At 42.9% G+C, this 23385-nt stretch overlaps 1 pseudogene; it reads left to right on the top strand.

Annotated features, from left to right (window-relative positions):
- The first annotated feature begins 1809 nt into the window (after positions 1–1809).
- LOC136516986 (beta-glucosidase 20-like) lies at positions 1810–22289 on the top strand (annotated as a pseudogene).
- Positions 22290–23385: the final 1096 nt, after the last annotated feature.

The raw sequence follows: 23385 nt of genomic DNA on the forward strand, positions 1-23385 counted from the left end.
GGACATAGGGACATTCCGTCCGAACCAGTATAAATCCTTGTGTCCTTCGAGCACACCATCCGACCCAGACACGCAGATACAAATTTACTAGCTGGTGGTTCGAAACACCGACAAGAAGCAGGGAGAGGATTGTTGTAGCTAGGATTCATTTTGTTATATAGTCGAAACAGGTAATCGAGATGGATACTGGGCTGGGTGTCATTGGTGTAGAACTTGCTAAAGAAACTTTTCATGATTGCTAAAAGCCTTCAACCTAGAATTAGATATAATTTATAACTCATGCATGCACATATGCTAAGATCTGCATAATTCCAAAAAAATATGATTATTTCAAAAAATAATAGTAGATTATGTTGGTAATTTAGATATAGATTATGTTGGATATTTCCATACCGTTTTCATCCCTAGTGTTTAACTTAAACATTATGGGATATTTATGAAAATACGAATTCGATCGGGATATAAATTTTATAAGCTACTATTTTAGATAATTTTATATATTTTAACTTAAACATTATGAGATATTAATACCCGCAATTTAACTTTAAGCACTCTATCTTTTTTTTTATAAAATACTAATTCACATATAATTCGTTGTTATAGCAAATAAATTTTGGACAATGAGTGATGCAGGGAATGCTAAAACGACTCTCCTTATGGCATTGTAGTAACTAGTATAGTCTAGGATCTAGAATCTATATTTTAATAAAATAAAAAAACAAAAATACAATAAACACTAGAGTTTTAACTTAACAAGTGAATAAAAACGATGTAACAACTAATATGATAAGAGTTGAAAATTAAAATATAGATTGATGATATCACAAAAAGGGATAAAACAAGAGTTGATATAATTTAAGCTTAATATATACTGAAGATTTAGAGACATACAAATGAAAATGATGACAACACATATATTAATATTACTAACCGGAGGCCGTCATTTGAGTAATGACATAGCAATAATTTTAATAATCTTAATATGCGTTCAAAAGAAAAGATATAAATCCTATAATGTACGGAATCTCTATGTTTGGTGATTTGGGTAATTACACAGTGATAATATTATTTTTGATACACACATCTTTAATGTATGTGCTTTTCAAGGGCACATAGAGATTGTTACAAAAATCATAATACAGAGAGGACATGAATGTGCCACGTCAACCTTAGTTTGGGTGCGGTTGCCATCGGAACTTTTGCCAAGTAGATAGCCATTTAGTAACAGGTTATGTGATGGAATACTTTTTTTTATCTTATTTTATCTTATAACCGGTTATTTACTGATTTCAATCAGTCAGCAAATGTTGATATGGCGTAATAATGAGGCAATGAGCTAAGGGCCTCTTTGGCACGGCTTATGCCGGCTTCGGTTTCATCTATTTTACGTAAATCGAGGCACTGTAGTGTGAAGCCGTTTTGTAAGCCGGGGTTAAAATAAACTAGAAGCCAGGAAAAACCAGTTTTTCTGGCTTCACCGGCTTTAGCTTCACCGGTGAAGCTGTTTTGGATGAGCCGTGCCAAAGGTGGCTTAAGTCTGCATCCTGCATAGGTTGTAACATTTTCTATGGCTTTGTTTGGTTGCTGCACGACAATTAATTTATTCCTTCGTCTAAAAAAAAGTTAGGAACCTTATCTATTTTTTAAAAATAAGCCTTGGCTAAGAAATATTCCTGGCCACGTACAGTACACCTGTCGCAGGTTTGGCGGTTTGCCATCCGTGCAGCAGGCCAGCAGCATCCAATGATCCAACACCACACAAGAATTAAGAAGCCCTCCGTACGCGCGTGCCTTGAGGACAACAAAGCAATGTGGGGACGCTTGCTGCTTTTCTTGCCATGGCGGCGGCGGCGGCTGCTGCTGCTGCTTTCATCACATGCTGTAACGGCGTTCCGTTTCACAGTGGATGACTTCCCTGACGGATTTGCCTTTGGAGCTGTTTGGAACGAGGGATTCGTAGAGGAATTTCAGAGGAAAGTCATTTCAGAGTCTTGATGATGTCACTGACCGTTTGGATCAAAGGAATCAGACTTTACCGTTCCTCCGGAAAGGGCAGCATGCTTCACAAAACAAAGGAATCAGAACATCCACCAGAAGCCAATGTTTTCGCGGAAGCCCGAGGAAAGCGTGTTTGCAGAGAGCGTGCGCGATTCATCAGTTCAACAAGCGAATGAGTTAACTATTTTTAGGAGAGAGAGCATGACCAGTGAACGGATAACGTTAAAAGATGAGAAGGTTTTGATAAGAACAAACAACAGTGAATGAGTTACTTCCTGCGTTTTTCCTGTGTTATGGATTTCTGCATTCCAAACACCAATTCTAGTTATTTCCCACGTTTTTCCTTTCCTCTGTTTTACCACTGCACACTCACCCCATTCCTACGTTTTTTTCCTATTCCTGTATTTTTGATTCCTGCTTCCTGCGTTCTAAACAGGCCCCAGAGTTTGGATCAATCAGGGTAAAGAGGTTTCAATTGGCCTCATTTTTCTTCCGTATATGTTTGGGGCAGTATGAGGGTGCCGTGGATGAGGATGGGAAGAGCCCAAGCATTTGGAACACTTACGCTCACTCAGGTAGTCAATTGCTTTTTCTGATCTCATCACTCTAGGATTTTATGCACTAGTTCGATTCTGATTTGTTCTGATGGCAAATTGGTAACTGTTAATGCTGCAAAGAGCTCAGATTTCACATGTTCTTGATGAGGCAACTTGTCTTGCTAGATTTCACACTCTACAGTTACAAGAAGTGTAAACATTACTACTCTGTATTGCATTTGCATTTGCATTTGCATTTGCATTTGCCCTGACTATATGCCTGTACTAATGCAATAGCAAGGAATCCAAATGAGCACACCGGTGATTTTGCTTCTGATGGTTATCACAAGTATAAGGTATTTCCACTCTTTCAGAGAAAATATTAGTCGGTTGTAAGTTGGAATATCTCAATCTTTTGTTGATATTCTCATTCAGGAAGATGTAAAGCTAATGAAAGACATAGGCATGAAGGCTTACAGGTTCACCATATCTTGGTCAAGACTTATTCCTAGTCAGTGTGCAACTAACCTCATGATTTCAGTTTTTCATTTTGCCTAGTAACAAATTCTAGATTTTCCATTTTTACTAATTTTAACTTGTTAGAAATTTAGGCATTTTCATGGTCAATTTAATCAAAAAATATAACATCAGCAGGTTTGTGCCAACATATATGCGCATGTGTAAATCACTAACGAACTCTACAGCATGCAGACATGTCATACAGATCGATACAGTAAGTATGCAAAATGCGGTAATCATTGAGATCAGATTGTACCCAGCGGAGGGTCCCATATCGAGGGCATTGGAGGCTCCATTCGCACTAGTCGACATAGTGCGTTGCTCGAAGTCGTGGACCACAGTCGATGCAGGACGATGTTCACAGTGCAGTCTCACGAACGGATCACCACGAAGAAGAAGCCATGCTGTTCCGCAGGCAATCACCGGGAAGAAGACGGGTTCCGAGAGCGATCACCATCAGGGCATACGTGTGGCAGAACCGCCTAATCTAATGCCTCCCAGGAATGCTCGTCTTCTATTAGACACTAAGCACTCAGGGGAGAACACTAAATTACTCAGTTTCGTCGGGCACACCCAAGGGGAGAACCCGAAAATCCACATTTTTCCATCAGGATCACAAATAAGAGAATAAAGCTTACATCATTGTTAATCATTTCTTACATCACTTTTAATACAACATCAGAGTATAATATTTATTATTATAACAACGTAATATAATCATATCATCAGAGTTATAAACAATTTAATTGAACAGCGGAATATAAACATGTGATCAGAATTACAGCGGAAATAAATATCTAATCATGACATGATGAAGCATTGATTTATAAACTATGACAACATGTCATAATACTTTCATTCATAAAAACATTTAGTGAGAATTATAAATAAAAACTACGATCGCAGCGTAAAGGAAATCCTCGCTGAGCCCACCAGGAGGTATCCACACACAAGGGTCAGCTCTAGCATCCACCTGTCACCTGCAACAGGGGGAATAAAACCCTGAGTACTCAATTGTACTCAGGAAGACTTACCCGACAGAAGGAAAGAAAAGACTCTAAGGATATGCAAGGCTATCTGGCTTGTGGATTTATTGCATTTGCAGGAAGCATTACTAAGCGTGCGTCCTTATATTCGATTTTTATTAATAGCCGCATTGGTTCATTAACTAACCATTCTATGTAAGTATATGTGCTACTTTCAAGTAGGTGGTAAGCAATCAGATTTCCTTTTTCCATTATATCTTTCATCTTTTAGTTCTTACTACGGTGCTAGGCACGAAACAAGTCGTACCGACTCGGCGGCGATTCACGAATCAATGTCCCCAGCTAGGTACCCCAAAAACACATGCCCCGCTTGTACCCAAGGCACAAGCAGGACCAACCCATCACCCTCCTGTCCTGGGGTCCTAGGTCCCCGTCCAAACTCTGCCTCTGTGTCCCGGACTCAGTGCGGTGCAAGGACCTCCTCCACCCAAAACAAAACCCTGACAGTCGGTCCGAAAAGAGCCAAAACCCATGACAAGAGAGCAACAAGTCTTCCAAGCGCCCATACACAAGTATGTGCTCGGGATAATAAATCTGTGACTTGCCTCGATGGCTTATGCAATGACCGGTCCTTAACCGACACAGACAGGGAAAGCAGTGTAACCAAGCCATGCCCCGCGTCCACGGCGACACAACCTTTTACACCCACCAATACCCAAACCATATCCTCTGCCCGGTCACCATTTTTTCTTTCCACCATTTATATTTTCTAAGTGATAATGATATAGTAACATATTTCCTATATCTCGCGAGTGACAGGCAATCACTCGACTTTTACCGGTTCCTGTAGCATAGCAATCTACCCGATCCTGTCATACTAGTAAGACTCATAGGATAAAGATATATATATGCAAGTGGGTTTCATTCAACTCCTTAAAACTTAATGCACAAATATAATTTAAACTGCAAAAAAGTAGGGGTTGTGCACCGGGGCTTGCCTGGGTAAAATATAACTAAAAGTTAGTATTTGCATCTTCAGATCATCCACCATCAACTGAATAGAAATCCCATTGCATCATATCCTGGAGAGAATACCATTACACCATCTTCGAATTCTTAATCATCCTTCAACTAATCCGCTGATCCATCATCGTACCTATATGATATGTATTGATGCAAATGCATAGATATAAATAACCAATGACAGCCGAAACGCTTAGAAATCCGATCATGCCTCACAAGCTAACAAGATAGCTCTAACGCTGGTCTACATATCCATGTTATCAAAGAAGGCATTATTTCCCAACAAATATTTTAGTTATATAAATCCAAGTTGTTTCTTTATTCTATCCTATCGATTTAATCTTTATTCGCAATAGGACATCATTATCTATTTAGCAAACTAATTATTCTGGAGCTATAAAAATTATGGTGAGTACCTAATATTGTTAGGAGCATACTGTATAAATTTTCAATTCAACACTATTACCAATTTATCACAACAATTCCTATAAGTTATCTTTTTACAATATTAAGTGCCTTAAATTAATTATATAGCTTCCAAGAATATTATCAAACTATGTGAACAAAATATACTATTAGATAGATCATGATTTTAGGAACTCAACCAAACTGGTTTGGCATTTTTATGATTTTTCTACTATTTACTATGAATTTTCAAATATTCAGCCGACTACTAATATTAACAAAATACCGAATAAAGAAGAAAAGAACCTTGGGCCCGAAACGGCCCAACTCGTCTGGACCAGCGACCACGGCAGCCCAGGCAAGGCAGGCGCGGCCCAACGCGGCGCAGCGGCCCAACAGCGACGGCAGTCCAGCAGCGCGGCCTAGCAAGGCACGACAACGGCGTGGGCGGCCCAGCAGGGCGCGACAACGGCGATAGGCCAGCCTAGCAAGCCGCGCGTGGGCAACTTGTCGGCCCAAGCGGCGTGGCCCAGCCTCGGCGCGCCATTTTGCAGAAAAGACCCCACGTTATTAACCAATCAACCTACGATCTAGCTCACTATTCAAACAAGTCACATATTTCACAGTAAGGACCCTGTATAACATTTCTTCTTAGATTCTCACCCATCTCACCTTCCTTCCTTTCCCAGGAGTAGAGCGCACGGAGCATAGGAGCAACCCATCGGCGATGGAGGCGGGCAAGAGGCATGGCACGACGATGGGAGGAGGCGTTGCGAGGCGTAGATGAGTCGGCAGACCTCGCCGAGCCCGCGCCGGAGGTCGCCCGGAGCCGTGAGCCACGAGCGCAGCCGCACGGAAGTCACGGCACGGCGATGCCAGCGCAAAGGTGGCTTGAGGCGAGGCGGAGCAGCTCGGCGTCGTGTGGGCCACGACAACGGCGCTGCGGTGGTGCGTCACGCGGAGACGCGACGCGGACCAAGGGCACGCGCGCGCTCACGTGCGGTGGCGACCATGGCGCAGCACTTGACCAAAGCAGCCAGCAGCATGGCACGTGACCAAGGGCGCCTCGAGGTGGCTGCGGGCATGGCGGCTGGCGACTAGAGGTTGAGCGCTGTGGAGCCACCGGTCCAGCGTGGAGTGGTGCGTGGCCAAGACGGCCACGTGTGGCACGGAAACCTGGCTCGCTAGTGCGTGCAACAGCCGACATCAGGAGCCGCCGTAGGTGCCAGCGGAAAGCAGCGAGAGCGCAGCCGCCGGTGCTACACGTGGAATGAGCAGCAGAGAGCAGCGGCGTGGAGCTGCGCTGGCTTCGGCTCCAGCTCGGGACCAAGGAGCTCCCGCGTGGGGAGTAGGCCAAGGCGATGTCCGACAACGGCGGTGCAGTCAGGCAAGTGCTCTTGAGAGACAACAGGGAGCAGGGAAATGGCATGCTGGACCCGGCCGAGAGAGGTGGCCGGCCACAGTGAGGCACGGACAAACCAGCGATGCGGGCGCCGTGGAGCTACGGCGTGCGGAGGAGGTTACTAGGAGGGGACGGCGCTGTGGGCACGGGAGGAGCCATGGGCGCGACAATGGTGAGGCATGGCGGAGCATGCGAGACAGCAGCGGCAGCGGGCCACGGCAACGTAAGGACAGGGCATGGGATATGGGCGCACGGCACAACGTGGCTAGTGCCGGTGCACGTACAGGCAGGGAGTGGACATGGCATGTTGGCACGGCAGCGCAACAGAGGCAGACAGCAGACAGAGGCAAAGCAAGGAGACACGTGTAGGGTCACCACCCATTTCAAGCACGCCAAGGGAAGCAGGATGGGATGGCACAACATGGCTAGAAGCGACGAATGCAGGAAGGTGAGAGCACATGGCGTGGCATGGACAGAACCACGTGCTCTCATTAAAATTCAGATACGACGCAAGCGAGGGAGAGAAGACAGGAGCGTAGGCAAACTGAGGCGCTGGGATGTAGAGCCACGGCGGGAGACGAGACGGTGCAATTGCAAAGCAACGAGTACGTTGTACAACAGGAAAAATAAACGAAGCGGCTGCGCTCTTTCTCGTCAGTTAATGCTTATCAAAATAAACCCATGAGTATATATATATCGTTCTATTTATTAATGGATTTATTTTATTTATAAAAGTCACTTTTCATGCTTAATCTAATAGAACAAACCATTTGCTAAAATCGTCGTTCGACATTCCTAAATAATTCTACGCACGGCGTGATTTAACTTGAGCGTTTATTCGAGTCCACAAAACGGGGTCACCAGATTCACTTATCACATCAAGTATATTTTAAATCCAAAAATTCTAAGAAACTCGTGTCAAAAATTTGACTTAGGCCTAAATCGCTGTGCTAAACGAGCTCATAACACTAGGGGTGTTACAGTACGTGGACGAGCAGTAGCGGATCACTCCCCAAAAACCTAATCGCCGCACACCCGTTGCAAGGAACTCAGGCGGACGAGGGTTCTAGAGGCACCTGCTTCCCGCTACTCCGTGCACGCAGAGGTACGGGACGTGGAAGCAAGAGGGCTGCTGAGATGTGGTTTCTCTTGGGAGCGGTGGCAAAAGATGGAGATCTAGACTGATAGAGGACTTTAGATATATGGCTGCGATGAGAAGGGAGAAAGGCAACGGAGAATCCCAGGAGACAGAGAAACGGAAGGGACGGTAACTGATGCAATCAGTTCGCCTCCACCATCAAAGGGAGAAACTCCTGTGATTATGTGGATTAAGTGGCAAAAGACTAGCCACGCCCGCCCGCTCGCTCGCTGCCCGCCTGCCTCACCCACGGCCTCGGCCTTGGCCCGGCCTGGCCCATGGCGGAGGTGGCGGCGCGCGCGCATGTGTGGCACGCCTATGTCCTTTTCTTAGCTTCTCAATTAAGATAAATAATTTCCAACCATATAAGCTGAGTGAACGTTCAATCAAAATCCCGTACGGTATTAAACCATACACCGCTTAATGTTACGTACCATAGAGTTTTATTTGATTTATTAAATATTATATGGGCCAAGCCCATAATATATCCAACAATTCCCACCAAACTCTAGGGTTTGTAACAAAGTAGTCTCAGAACCACATTTCTTTTATATACCCGTGTTTCGATGGAGACTGTTAAGTTGAACATCCATCTAGAGCAATAGTTTTACTCAGTCATAGCTGAACAATGGACTTAGCCTTGAATTGCCAGTTTTGTGTGAGGTGAATGTTACTAAAGTCCTTAGCTAATACTTGGCTGCAAAAGGCATCCCCTCTATTTGAAGCATATAAGTCATACTCCAGTGCCTTTCATGAGTATTTAGAGATCACCCAAATCTCATAGATTATGACCAGCAGTCTGACTTTTATAGGTGTGCTCCTCAAAAGATGTTCTGTAGGACAACATCTTTGCTTTAGCAAGCCACTTGGAACACATTAAGGTAAAAATCAACATGCCTTACAGATAGGAAAGATATGCATCAGAAATGAGTCTTACTAAGGATCTTTCCTCATAATTTACTACTAGTTTGTTTCACCGTCCTACTTCACGAGATCTCCGATCACATAAAACAGGTTACCACTATAGTAAATTTCATGTGGGTCTCAAACCCATCTCTCTCGATGCATTTTCTATCACATTGCGTGACATACCCTTAGTGAACTGACCTGCCAGATTGTTAGACGTGTGAACATAGTCCAACGCTATTACTCCGGAGTTTCTCAAATTTCTAATAGATTTTAGTCATCTCTTAACATGCCTTGTAGACTTCATGTTATCCTTAGAACTATTAACCTTTGTAATCATAGTCTGGTTATCGCAGTTCATAGAAATAGCCAGTATCGGTTTTTCAACAACCGGTAAATCCATAAGGAGATCGCGAAGCCATTCGGCCTCAGAGCCAGCAGTGTCTAATGCTATGAGTTCTGTTTCCATTGTAGACTTCGTTAAGATAGTTTGCTTGCAAGACTTCCAGGAAACAACGCCACCTCCAAGCGAAAACACATATCCACTTGTGGCATAAAGCTCATCAGCATCAGAGATCCAGTTGGCATCACAATAGCCTTCCAACACTTTCAGATGTCTGGTATAACGAATACCATAGCTCATGGTGCCTTTTAGATAGCGCATCACTCTCTCAAGAGCACGCCAGTGATCATCTCCTGGGTTTGACACAAACCGGCTTAGCTTGCACACAACAAATGAGATGTCAGGCCTTGTTGCACTAGCAAGATACATGAGCGAACCAATGGTCTAGGAATATCTCAACTGATTCCTTGCTATTCTTCGATTTTTCCTCAATAGCACACTAGGATCATAAGGTGTAGGAGCAGGTGCACATTCACTAAGCCCAAAGCGACTCAGCACCTTTTCCACATAGTGGGATTGTAACAGAGTTACCCCACCATCACCTTCTCTCAGAAACTTGATATTGAGAATAACATCAGCCTCTCCCAAATCTTTCATCTCAAAATTATTAGTTAAAAATCCCTTCACCTCCTCAATCACTTTGAGGCTGGATCCAAAGATCAGTATGTCATCAACATATAAGCACAAAATGACTCCTTCACCCCCACCATATCGATAGTACACACATTTGTCAGCTTCATTCACAACAAAGCCAACAGATGTTAAAGTTCTATCGAACTTCTCATGCCACTGCTTAGGAGCTTGTTTTAGGCCATATAATGACTTTAATAATTTACACACCTTGCCTTCTTGACCATTTGCTACAAACCCATCCAGCTGATCCATATAGATCTCCTCCTCCAACTCTCCATTTAGGAAAGCTGTCTTAATGTCCATTTGATGAACGATGAGACAATAAGAGGCTGCCAAGGAAAGCAAAACTCGAATTGTAGTTAATCGGGCAACCAGTGAATAAGTATCAAAGAAATTCTCACCTTCCTTTTGAGTATAACCCTTGGCCACAAGCCTTGCCTTGTACCTCTCGATAGTACCATTAGGCCTAAGCTTTTTCTTGAACACCCATTTGCACCCTATAGGCTTGCACCCATAAGGACGATCAACAATTTCCCAAGTTCCATTAGACATAACAGAATCCATCTCACTCCGTACTACTTCCTTCCATAAGTCAGCATAAGGAGAGGAATACGCCTCTTCAATGGTCGTTGGTGTGTCATCCACAAGGTACACAATATAGTCATCGCCAAAAGACTTTGCAGTCCTCTGTCTCTTACTCTTTCTTGTGACTATAGTGTCATCCTCCTCAGGATTTTGCATATAGGGTTCCTCAATTTGTTCTATCAGAGTAAAATTTTCATGCTCATGGGGAAATATATATTCATGACCAGTCGTGCTAGGTGCATTTTTCATGGGAAACTCATTCTCAAAAAATGTAGCGTCTCTAGATTCTATGATTGTATCAACATCCATCTCAGGAACACTAGAATTTATGATTAAAAATCTATAACCCACGCTGTGAATAGCATAACCAAGAAAACACAATCAATAGTCTTTGGTCCAAGCTTTCGCTTTTTGTTTATTGGCACATTCACCTTTGCCTTACAACCCCAAGTTCACAGGTAAGAGAGATTTAATATCTTCTTCTCCCATTCCTCGAATGGTGTAATTTCTTTGTTCATTGTGGGCACTCTATTCAGGACATGACATGTTGTCAATATAGCCTCACCCCACCATTCCTTAGATAGTCCCGCAGTCTCAAACATGGCATTAACCAAATCAGTTGGAGTGTGGTTCTTTCTCTATGCAATCCCATTGTACTGTGGTAAGTATGGTGGCGTCCTCTCATGAATAATTCCATGCACCGCGCAAAACTCAGAAAATTCATTTGAGAAATATTCTCCCCCGCGATCGGACCGCAAACGCTTGATTTTCTTCTCAAGTTGACTTTCTACCTCAACTTTATAGACTTTAAAATAATGCAACACTTCATCTTTAGTTTTCAATAAATATACGTAGCAAAATCTAGTACAATCATCTATAAATGTCATGAAGTATCGTCTACCGCCTTTAGTTAATTCGCTAATCATTTTGCATAAATCAGAATGAACGAGTTCTAATGGTGCCAAGTTCCTCGCCTCAACAGCCTTGTGAGGCTTGCGCGGTTGCTTCGATTGCACACACACCTGGCACTTAGAATCTTTGACTAAGTTAGATTTTGGGATTAAATTCAGATTTGCAAGCCACGTGAGATAGCCAAAATTAATGTGAAAAAGTCGTGAATGCCATATATTCGACTCATCCGAAACATTAACATTGTTCACCACTTTATTACACACATCATCAAGCAAAGATAAGCGGAACAAGCCTCCGCAATCATAACATTTTCCAACAAATGATCAATGTCTTGACACAACACACTTATTGGACTCAAGCATAATTTTAAAGCCATCACAACACATCTGAGAAGCGCTAACAAGATTATTCTCGATGGAGGGGACATGCTACACGTTCTTTAATAGCACCGTCTTTGCCGAAGTAAACTTCAGAACGACCGTACCAGCACTAAGAACATGCGCATGTGAATTGTTTTCCATCAGCAAGGCTCCAGTCCTGCCGGCCTGATAGGAAGTAAATAAAGAAACATCAGCACACACATGGATATTAGCACCGCTGTCCATCCACCACTCAGGTGAAAGACAAACTGAAAGAACAAAACATAAAGAATTACCATACCCAGATGTTCCTCCTCCAGTCTTGCTAATCACCATGTTTGCTGATTTTTTTTCTTACTTATATTTACGGTCTAGGCACGCACTTGCCCAATGCTCATCACTCCCGCAAACAAAGCAACCTCCACCTTTCTTGTTGTTTTTCTTCTTAAACTGTGCAGTTTTCTTAGGCTTTGCATTGTTGTTCTCTTGCATGTTCTTCTTCTTTTTATTACGGGATGCAAATGAGTTTTTCTTCTGCACCATATTTACAGCGGAAGACTCAACTCCCTTTCCATAGTTGTCTTTTGCTCTCGCTCTCTCCTCAACATCAAGAGATCCAATAAGTTCAGCCACGCTAAACCCTTGTCTCTTATGTTTTAGAGAAGTAGCAAAATCCCTTCAAGAAGGTGGCAGCTTAGCGATTATACCGCCGGCCACAAACTTATCGGGCAACAAACATGGGAAATGTTCTAGTTCTTTTGCTAGCGCTTGTATCTCATGATCCTGTTCGACTATAGAACGATTTTCAACCATTTTGTAGTCATACAGCTGCTCTATAAGGTACAACTCACTACCAGCATCAGAAACTCCAAACTTTGCCTCAAGAGCATCTCATAACTCTTTGCCTGATGTGCAAGATATGTAGTTTTTCTCATACTTAGGATGAAGTGCACTAATCACGACGCCTCGAAACAGGTTATCGGTAGCCAAGAACTTTTGCTCCTCCTAAGGAGTAAACTGCTCAGGCTTTCCTGTGCGGCGTGATAGCAGTTTCTCGCAGTCAACCACAATACCATCTTGGCATGTCATATCATGAAATTCTTGCCATCAAAATTATTTGGCTTCAAAGCAGCAGGAAAATCACTGACAGAAAATTGCCTAAGATTATATTTTTGGATTGTTAGAAATTTAGGCATTTTCATGATCAATTTAATCCAGAAATATAATATCAGCAGGTTTGTGCCAACATATATGTGCATGTGTAAATCACTAACGAACTCTACAGCATGCAGACATGTCATACAGATCGATACAGTAAGTATGCAAAATGTGATAATCATTGAGATCAGATTGTACCCAGCGGAGGGTCCCATGCCGAGGGCATTGGAGGCTCCATTCGTACTAGTCGACACAGTGCGTTGCTCGAAGTCGTGGACCACAGTCGATGCAGTACGATGTTCGCAGTGCAGTCCCATGAATTGATCACCAGGAAGAAGAAGCCTTGTTGTTCCGCAGGCAATCACCGGGAAGAAGACGGGTTCCGAGAGCGATCACCATCAGGGCGTACATGGACGAGCAGTCGCGGATCGCTCCCCAAAAATCTAATCGCCGCACATCCCGTTCAAGGTTGTCAGGCGGACGAGGGTTCCGGAGGCACCTGCTCTCCCGCTACTCCGTGCACGCAGAGGTACGGAACGGGGAAGCGGGAAGCCAGAGGGCTGCTGAGATGTGGTTTCTCTCGGGAGCGGTTGCGGAAGACAGAGATCTGGACTGACGGAGGACTTCGGATATATGGCTGTGACGGGAAGGGAGATCCCTGACGCAATCAGTTCGCCTCCATCATCAAAGGGAGAAACTCCCGTGATTATGTGGATTAAGTGGCAAAAGACTGGCCACGCCCGTCCGCCGTCCGCCACGGCCCGGCCGGCGGGGGGCGGCGCGCGTGCGTGTGGCACGCCTATGTCATTTTATCAGCTTCTCAATTAAGATGAATAATTTCCAACCATATAAGCTGAGTCAACGTTCAGTCAAAATCTCGTATGGTATTAAACCATACAACGCTTAATGTTACGTACCATAGAGTTTTATTTAATTTATTAAATATTATACGGGCCAAGCCCATAATATATCCAACATAACTTTGGGATCATGTAGATGGGAGAGGAGCAGTGAACCCATAAGGGCTGCAGTTCTACAACGATATGATAAATGAGCTAGTGAAAGAAGGTGAGTTACACTACACTGCACTGCATTTGTTTGTCACTGTCTCACTGAAACTGAATCATCGTTTTCCAACCCTTGTGCAGGTATTCAGGTACATGCTGCCCTTTACCATCTAGACCTCCCCCAAATCCTTGAAGATGAGTACAATGGATGGCTGAGCCCCAGAATTGTGTAAGTTGCTTTTACTCTACGTGAACCAGGTAAAAAAATAACGTTGAATTATGAAAACCGTTCCACGTGCTTTGTATGGTATGACCATGATGGAACCAAACATATGCAGAGACGACTTCACAGCATATGCAGACGTTTGTTTTCGCGAGTTTGGCGATAGGGTGGCACACTGGACAACTATGATGGAACCCAACATCATTGCTCAAGGTTCCTATGACGTTGGAATTGTGGCGCCTGGACGTTGTTCATATCCATTTGGGCATGATTGCACAGTTGGCAACTCCACCGTGGAGCCCTACCTGTTTCTACACTACAATCTGCTAGCTCACTCCTCGGTTGTCAGGCTATACCGGGAGAAGTACCAAGTCGGTTTGCCATTTTCATTCCCTTCAGTTCAGAGCCTTGTGTTTCTGCTCAACTTTCTTGACATCACACCTGAGCCTTGTTCTTCGCCTTCAGGCTGTGCAGAAGGGCGTTGTAGGCATAAACCTCTACTCTTGTGCATCTACTCATTGACAGATTTAGATGAAGATATCCAGGCAACGGAAAGAGCCAACGACTTCTTGTTTGGCAGGTATGCTAACGTCTCCTTATGCAACTTGGTTCTCATCCTGTTGCGTCGAATCTCTTACCGCAAGCACTTGTTACAAGTATGTATAGAGCTGGACAACTATTGGCTCACATCACTCGTTTCATGAACTGTGATAGTTGATAGGTTGTAGTACCTCTAATATCGTAGATCAGGGGATAAAATTCTTATTTAGATGGGGAAACTGTTCCCGTACCTCGCCCTAGCACAGTTGGGTCCATGGCGCCGCAGCAACGTGGACGCTGGTGTCGTGGCAGCGTAGGCGCGGTGGTGGCGATGCAGAGGCGACGGTGAGGTCGGTGGCGGCTTCCCGTCGCTGGTAGCACCTTTTCTCTGGATCGGTTCGTGTTAGGGTTTCTCTGTAGGAGGGTTGCGGCGGCTCAGGTCAACCTCGCACCTCGTGCCCCGGCCCCAACTTCTCTTTTATGGTGCTGTGCGACGAGGGGCCACCAACCATAGAGTGGTTGGACGCCCCCGATCAGGGCGTTGATCCAAGTGCTCAATTGGTCGTTGGGCCAATTAGTGGAGATCAAACTAACATTCTCCCCTTTGATCTTACCCTATATCTTAAACTTAACTTATTTTATCTTATTCCCATTCCATAACAAACCAGTGCATAGAGCATGTCTCATTGTCATGGTCTGTTGTCATTAGATTAAACAGCTACAACGCACCTCTCTGTTTTGAAGCAGATACACAACTAGGCCCTTAGTATCCAGAAATCATAGGCTTTCTCATAAACCCATGTCGACTGTGTGTTCTCTGAACGCACTGGGTGGTAAGCCTTTGGTAAGCGGATCCGCAAGTACTCACTCGGTACTTATGTGCTCAATGCTTTCAACATGATTCTGGATTTTCTCCTTTACAACATACACCTTAGTGTCAATATGTTTGGCAGCACACTTGACTTTGTCTTAGGAGTTAACTTACTTTAAATGGTTATTGCTGTTGTCTACCATTGTTAAATTTGGGTACATATTCTCTTAACCTCTTTTGCCTGTTCCTTAAGCCTCATGACAAGCTATACTATGGTATGCATCACTAATGATACCATAACTGTTTCTTTGGAGCTTTTCCACAATAATACTCCAACTGCGAGTGTTAGCAACTGCTGTGGATTTCACTACACATCTCGCCGAGACTTAACTTTTGTACCCTCAACTATTTGAGAGTTCTTATTCTTTCTTACTCAGCATGAGGCCTATGATACTTTGCTAAATTGTAAGACATTCTCAACTCCATTCCAGTGATCTATATCTGGATTAGACTTTTGCAAAAATATCCCGGATACGTTAACTACGTCAGGGTAAATTCTTACTTGTACTTATACACTCATCAAGCTTCCAACCGCTGAAGCATATGGAACCATATTCATTTGATCGATCTCATATCGGTTTTTGGAGCACTTAAAGTTTCCAAAACTATTACCCTTGACTATAGGAGCAGACGTATGTTTATTCGCATGCATACTTTACCTCTTTAGAATCTTTTCTAAGTATGCATTTGCGATAGTCCTAATACCCCTATTTTCTTCTATCTTGGTGAATTTTGATTCCTAGAACCAATGACGCTTCACCAAAATCATTTATATTGAAACTTGAGGACAAAACTTCTTCTCCAATGACAAATTAACATCACATTAACATCACTACTAGTGAGTAGAATGTCATCTATTCACAGGATGTGAAAAATGAATTTTCCATTCTTGAACTTCGTATGAACGCTATTGTCTTTCTCATTTTCTTTAAAACCCAAACTCTCTTATCATTGTTTCATCAACTTCAAATACTACTGTATAGAGACTTACTTTTTGACCCATAAATGGATTTCTATATACGTCATCCCATATGTTCTTTTCTTCCATGACAAAAACCTTTTGGGTTATGCCATGTAAACGTTTTCAAATAAATCCCTGTTTAGGAATGCCGTCTTTACATCCATCTGATGTATTTCTAAATTGTAATGTGCCATGAACACCATTATGATTTTAAAGGAGTCCTTGCATGAGACTGGAGAGAAAACTCTCATTGTAATTTTTTCATTCTCTTTGCGTAAAGCATATTGCTACAAGTCGTGCTTTATATCTTTCTACATTCCCTTTGGAGTCACAATTTGTCTTGTAGACCCATTAACAGCCTACTGTTTTGGCTCCATTAGGAATTACTTGTAAGTCCCAAACATCGTTGGTACTCATCGAACACATTTCAACTTTGTATCTTTTTGCCATTTAAACGAGTAAACGCGTCTCATGGCTTCTTCAAATGAGGTGGGATCACCCTCCATTTAAATTTCTTTACTAACATAAACTTCATAGTCATCAGAAAACTAGTTTACTAATTCTTTGAGACCTTCTAGGGCCTCAGCTACTGGCACCTTCATATGGGGCTGTTGTTGCTCTTCTTTGCCAAGAGACAATTGATTCTACAGGCTCCTATATTACAAGATCCTTATTTACATTATTCATCTTCTTCGAAGAGCTAACAACAGGTGTTATATTGGTCATACAACATCAATAGGTATTGAGAAACTTGTTGCTCCTGAGTCATTGGAGTGGGCACACAGTCTCTCTTCTCTTCAAGTCTTAGGTCTCTACATACCTCTACATACCATGCTCCTCTAGATCTTTCCATCTTTTCTAAAGATAGTGTATCTTCAAATATTTTATTTTGGGTTTAATCTATTAAAATCTCATATGGCGCTTTAAGCACCACCTTAACATCTTTGAGACTGACTATGCTATTTTCCTGTCGAAACTTTAAAAAGTCCAGGAATTTAGCTATTTCTCTGCTTAGGGGTATCATTGTTGTAACCGTTGTACTCCTCCGACGGTCATATTCATCTTAATTAATCTTTATCTCACTCTTAATGAAGAGTATCTTTCTTAATTGATCTTTATATTTTTCTCCCCCTCGAAATATGGCATGAACTTTACTGCCATAATTTCGATAACTATTCAGAAAGCCTGTAAACGAGGAGACACTTATAACTTACTTCATTCACATGATTGTGTCATGTAAACAAAGTTATTTCTTGATCCGTTTAGGAGTACACTTTCCTTAATTCACTTTAAGAACTAAACGAGGTCTTTCATTAGCGATACTTTTGCAAGTCACACTTGCATCTTTTCTTATCTTTTGGTTAGTATTGACCATGACTATGCATTTTTATTGTTTCAAAGTCAATACTAGGACAACATAAGAGCCATCCAAACTTCTCTCGCTATGCGGGATACAAAACATGTGAATCATCACAAAACTTCTCCAGCCATGCTGGATGGACTAGCATAATTACTATACCAAAACTTCTCCCCATGCGGGATACATCTATACAAAAATTTAGTTATGACGACTAAAACATTCACTTATACTTCATTTTCCAATTAAATCTTCCCGTTGGTTCCAATTTAATCAAAAAATTAGTAAACTAATAAAAAACTATCCTAAACTGGCTTGACTCAAGCCTTTTCATTGACATACCCCAGCATTGCAGCCCGTTGACATGCAGCCGATTGATATCGTCGAATTAAAACATACAAGGTGCTTCTGCATCAATTATACATCATAGTTGGGTAGAAAATAGAATTAATGCATATAACTCATAAAACAACTTGAAATACATATAACTACTCTTCAAAATTAAATTCCCCCGTTGGTTCAAATTTAATTAGAAGATAATCAACTTCATTGCAGCGAAAACTAAATGAAATACATTCTTTTAGTTCAGGAGCATTTCTTGGTCCTTATCTACTCTTTGAAAAATTCACCACGTTGGTGTAAAATTTACCAGAGATTTAAACTTCAAACTTAAATTCGTTATAATATTGTCATCATCAACGTTGGTCAGAAAATGACAATACCATAATCTTACATAAACAAAAATGGACTACTCCTCTAATTAAATTTTCCCGTTGGTTACCAATTTAATTAGAGGATCAACATAATCATAATTTTCTAAATATAACTGGTCTTCAAATTAAATTCTACCGTTGGTTCGAATTTAATTAGAAGATATGAAACATTAAACTTTGCAGCGGAAACTTAAAAACATAATTTATTTACTTTTCAGAAGCATTTCTCTGTGCTCATCTACTCTCTGTACAATTTATCCCGTTTGTTCAAAATTGAATAGAGGCGAAAAGCTAATCAAAATTCGCTTCTAAAAATAAATAAGCAGAAACTTTGCTACTGAAATTAGAAAAACTTAATTCGGCCCAAGGCCGAGCGGCGCGGTGCGCCCTCATGCATTCCAGGCACGAAAACCGGCCCAAAGCCCATAGGTGCGCTGCGCCCTCACGCGACCTAGGCCGCAACCTGGGCCTGGGCTGGGAAACCTCTTTCCCGCCTGGGCCACAATTAGCCCGAGCGCTGCCGACCGTCGATCTGCATCCGACGGTTGTCCGTTCTTCTCGCTCGAGTAAAACCCCGCTGCGGCGGTTCACCCCTGAACCCTAACTCACTCTCGTCCCCTGCCTCTCTCTCTTCGCTCTCTCGTGCCGAGCAGCCGTCAGCGGCGGCGGCCACGGTGGCCGTCGGCACCGGCGAGGAAGACATCCACCGGACCAAGTCCAGCTCCCCTTCCTCCTCTTCCTTTCTCTTCCTCAACGCCGTAGTCAGAGACGACCATGACGCGACGGCAGCCCGTGGCGGCCGGAGAAAAGAAGGTAGCGGCGCCGCTGTGGGGCCCCTCGCTGACGCGCGCGCTTGCCCAAGGCTGAGCGCGTCGCCGTCGAGCGGCCTTGCGGTGGTGCCCTGAGCGTGCGCGCGGCGCAGCGGAACGCCGGCGAGCCGGCACGGCTCGGGTGGATTCCGTGCGGTGGCGGGGTCACCTTCCCGCACGACGGTAGTGGCGATAGTGGCGAGAGAAATCTGGGTAGGTCCCCTCCCCTCTCCGTCCTTCTTCTAGGTTAGGGCTACTTCCGTTTCTGTGATCTGGGGTTAGGATTCGTTCTTGCTACCGGCGGTCGTCGGTCCAGATCCGGTGAGCCGTCGTGGTTTCTATCCTGCGGCGAAAAGCCATCGGTGATGGCAAGGTAAAATCCCGCCGTCTCTGATCTAGGGTTAGGGTTAGGATTTGGGGAATTTGAAAACCTATTCATCTCCTTCTAAATTCGCTACTCTCCCTATCTGGATCTACACATTAGATGAACCTGGCTCTGGTACCATTGATAGGTTGTAGTACCTCTAATATCGTAGATCAGGGGATAAAATTCTTACTTAGATGAGAAAATTGTTCCCGTACCTCACCCTAGCACAGTTGAGTCCATGGCGCCGCAGCAACGTGGACACCGGTGTCGTGGCAGCGTAGGCGCGGTGGTGGCGATGCAGAGGCGACGGTGATGTCAGTGGTGGCTTCCCGTCGCTGGCAACACCTTCTCTCTGGATCGGTTCAGGTTAGGGTTTCTCTGTAGGAGGGTTGCGGCGGCTCAGGTCAGCCTCGCACCTTGGGCCCCAGCCCCAACTTCTCTTTTATGGTGCTGTGCGATGGGGACCCACCAACCATAGAGTGGTTGAACGCCCCCGATCAGGGCGTTAATCCAAAGGGCTGAAGATCAAACTAACAATAGCAGCCAACAACTAATAAGTATTTCAATCTCAGCATCCTGCACCCTTTCTTATTTGGAGACTACCCGGAGAGCATGAAGAAGGCTGCCGGTGCCCGCCTTCCATCGTTCTCCAGCTATGAATCCGAGCTTGTTACCAGCGCATTCTGACTTCATTGGACTGAATCACTACAGCTCCATATATGCGAGCAACAATCCTGATGTGTCAAAGATGCCCGTGCGAGACCAAGCTGCTGACATTGGAGCTCTGCTCAGAGGTTAAAACTGCTGTAAACTTCTGTATGTATGTGCATCCATACCTGAACCTGAATGTAGGTGCTTCTAAAGGTTCCTCATTTGCAGAGACCAGGGACGGGCCAACCGCTATACAGGTACACTGATGGTTGATACCATAGACCTAAACTGTTGTAGAATAGTTAGAAATTTGCCATGACTATAGGTGCTTGCTGACACTGATGCTCTAATAAGAGCAGTATCCACCAGGCAGAATGGTTGATCCTCAAGGGCTTGAGCATGTACTCAAATACATTCGTGAAAAGTACGGGAATTTCTCAATTTATATCCAGGAAAACGGTAATCCCTAACATTTGGAAATGCTTGTTAAGAAGCATTCACACTCTGATACACAAGTCAGAAACTAACATTGCAAATTAACCTCACAGTGCATCCATCATTCAGGCTTTGGACAATTTGATGACAGCCTGATGGATGTAGAAAGGATTGACTTCCTGAAGGTGTACATTGCAAGCACATTGAAAGCCATAAGGTAACAGTATATTGTTCTCTTTTTTTCGCACTGACAGGATGGCCCAACTTCTGCACAAGTCTAAGGGAATCAGGCTTGCATCAGATACATGCATTATTTTTCTTGTCATATGCAGAGCGTTCTTTGGATGTTTTGGCACACTGAACGAACTTCATAAATACATGGTTCATTCCAGGGATGGAAAAAACAAGCCTGAAACACTGTTTCGGCTGATTTGTTGGAAGAGAAAAACTACTATTTCGGACTGAAAAAACAAGCTGAAAAAGACGGATCATAAGAGAAGCGGACATGACCTCTGTGTGGTCATTACTGGATCTCTACGAGATGTTCGGGGGTTACAAGGCGCATTTTGGCCTCATCAGCGTGGATTTCAAAGACCTGAGGCGTCAGAGGCAGCCCAGGCTGTCTGCGTACGGGTACTCAGACTTCTTGAAGAATAAGGGGAATTCCTTTTGTGCCATTAAAAAAGATCGTAATATTTCTGTGTGCCCTTGAAAAAAGTTCAGCGGTCTTCAGCGCCACTGGTCCAACTTTTTTTTTTGTGCCCTACATGCCACTGCCGTCAATTTAGGCGCTAACGCCGTCAAACTGTAGGTGTGAAAAGTCGAAAATACCCTTAAGTCTAAATATGTCATTAATTTTGTTGAGCATCTTAACGACTTCAAATGAAAAAACTAAAAACTAAAAAGTTGTAGATCTCGTTGAGATCTATAGTTTTCATATAAAAATTATCTTTATTTAATTTCGCAAAAAAATATATGATTTTTCTAAGATATATTAATCATATCAAATCATTTTTTTTGCGGAATTAAATGAAGATAATTTTTATATGAAAATTATAGATCTCGATGAGATCTACAACTTTCTAATTTTGAGTTTTTTTTTCATTTGAAGTCGTTAAGATGCTCAAAAAAATAATGACATATTTAGACTTAAGGGTATTTTTGACTTTTCACACCCGCAGTTTGACTGGCGTTAGAGCCCAAACTGACGGCAGTGGCATGGAGGGCACAAAAAAGTTGGAGCAGTGGCGTTGAAGACCGCTGAACTTTTTCAGAGACACACAGGACATTGCGATCTTTTTTAATAGCACACAAGGAATTCCCCTGAAGAATAATGTTGCCATTCAGGTGGACAATGGTGAAGCAACTGCAACTTCTCATGAACAAATTTAAGCGCTCCGTCCAAAGAGTGGCATTTTATACTCTGAGAGCTACACTGAACAGAAATAATGGAAAAGGGTAAAATTTACGAAACATTTCAACTTGGTGTTTGGTGTATATATGAAGCTTAAGGTCGTGTGGTTTACTGGTTTGTAAAGTATTTACTAAAATAGAAACTAAAAAAGAAGTCAGAGAACCGTCCTTGAGTACACTCTGCAATCATAAAATGTATTAGTTGAACCGTCCATCGTCATAAAAAAGGGGAGATTGAATATATCTAGGCTCCAATATTAAAATCTTCCTAAAGGAAAAAGTTTATTTTACCTGCTTGGACTACCGTCATAGTCTAAACTAGAAAGACTGGCGCGGCTTTGCCACGCCCTCTATCGAGGGCCGGTACAGAATTTAAACTTACCGATGATGCTTATGATGTCGATAGGGTCATAGGAAGCGTTGAGGCCTTTGAAATTTGCATTCGTCCCTTGAGTCGCTAATGTTAGAACCGGTACTCTTTCGATTGCTGCAGTTCTAGGTGTGATAGTGATTTGTATAAATTAATTTTTAGTACAATAAGAAATTTTATTATACTACCATAACATAGGAGATTTAGGTCTAAACATTGAGAGGAAGGGAAATTTATTTTATAAGCTGAATTTGCAATTGATATTTTCGTAAAGAATATTCAGTTGCAGACCACTTAGAAAGCATTTCAAGAATAATACAAAACAATAACTATGTCTGTTTGACTTACCTTAGAAAGCATGGTCTGATGCTGTTGCATTTAAAGTGATTCTTTTCTTTTACTAATCACTCATAAACTAATACCATTAGGAGCTTGTCGCCACCTCTGAATTCTTTCCCGGTTCTAACCTACAATTTGTCAGAGTTATGGCAGAAATTGATTATGCTGCCAAACAGATGTGCCTTTTCTATTGCTGGCACTTTTATGTGGGCACGTGTTGTGATCACTTATCAATCATAAAATTGTTGGCCCTTCTATAGCAATGGGAGGTACTGAAAAATTGTGCAATCTTGACAACGAGGAACAAGATCATGGATTAGCCTAGCAGAACTGAGTAGTTGCTCCAGAGATAGTACTGTGATTGTC

Source organism: Miscanthus floridulus, chromosome 17, assembly GCF_019320115.1.
Source record: "Miscanthus floridulus cultivar M001 chromosome 17, ASM1932011v1, whole genome shotgun sequence".
In the NCBI taxonomy this organism is placed as follows: Eukaryota; Viridiplantae; Streptophyta; class Magnoliopsida; order Poales; family Poaceae; genus Miscanthus; species Miscanthus floridulus.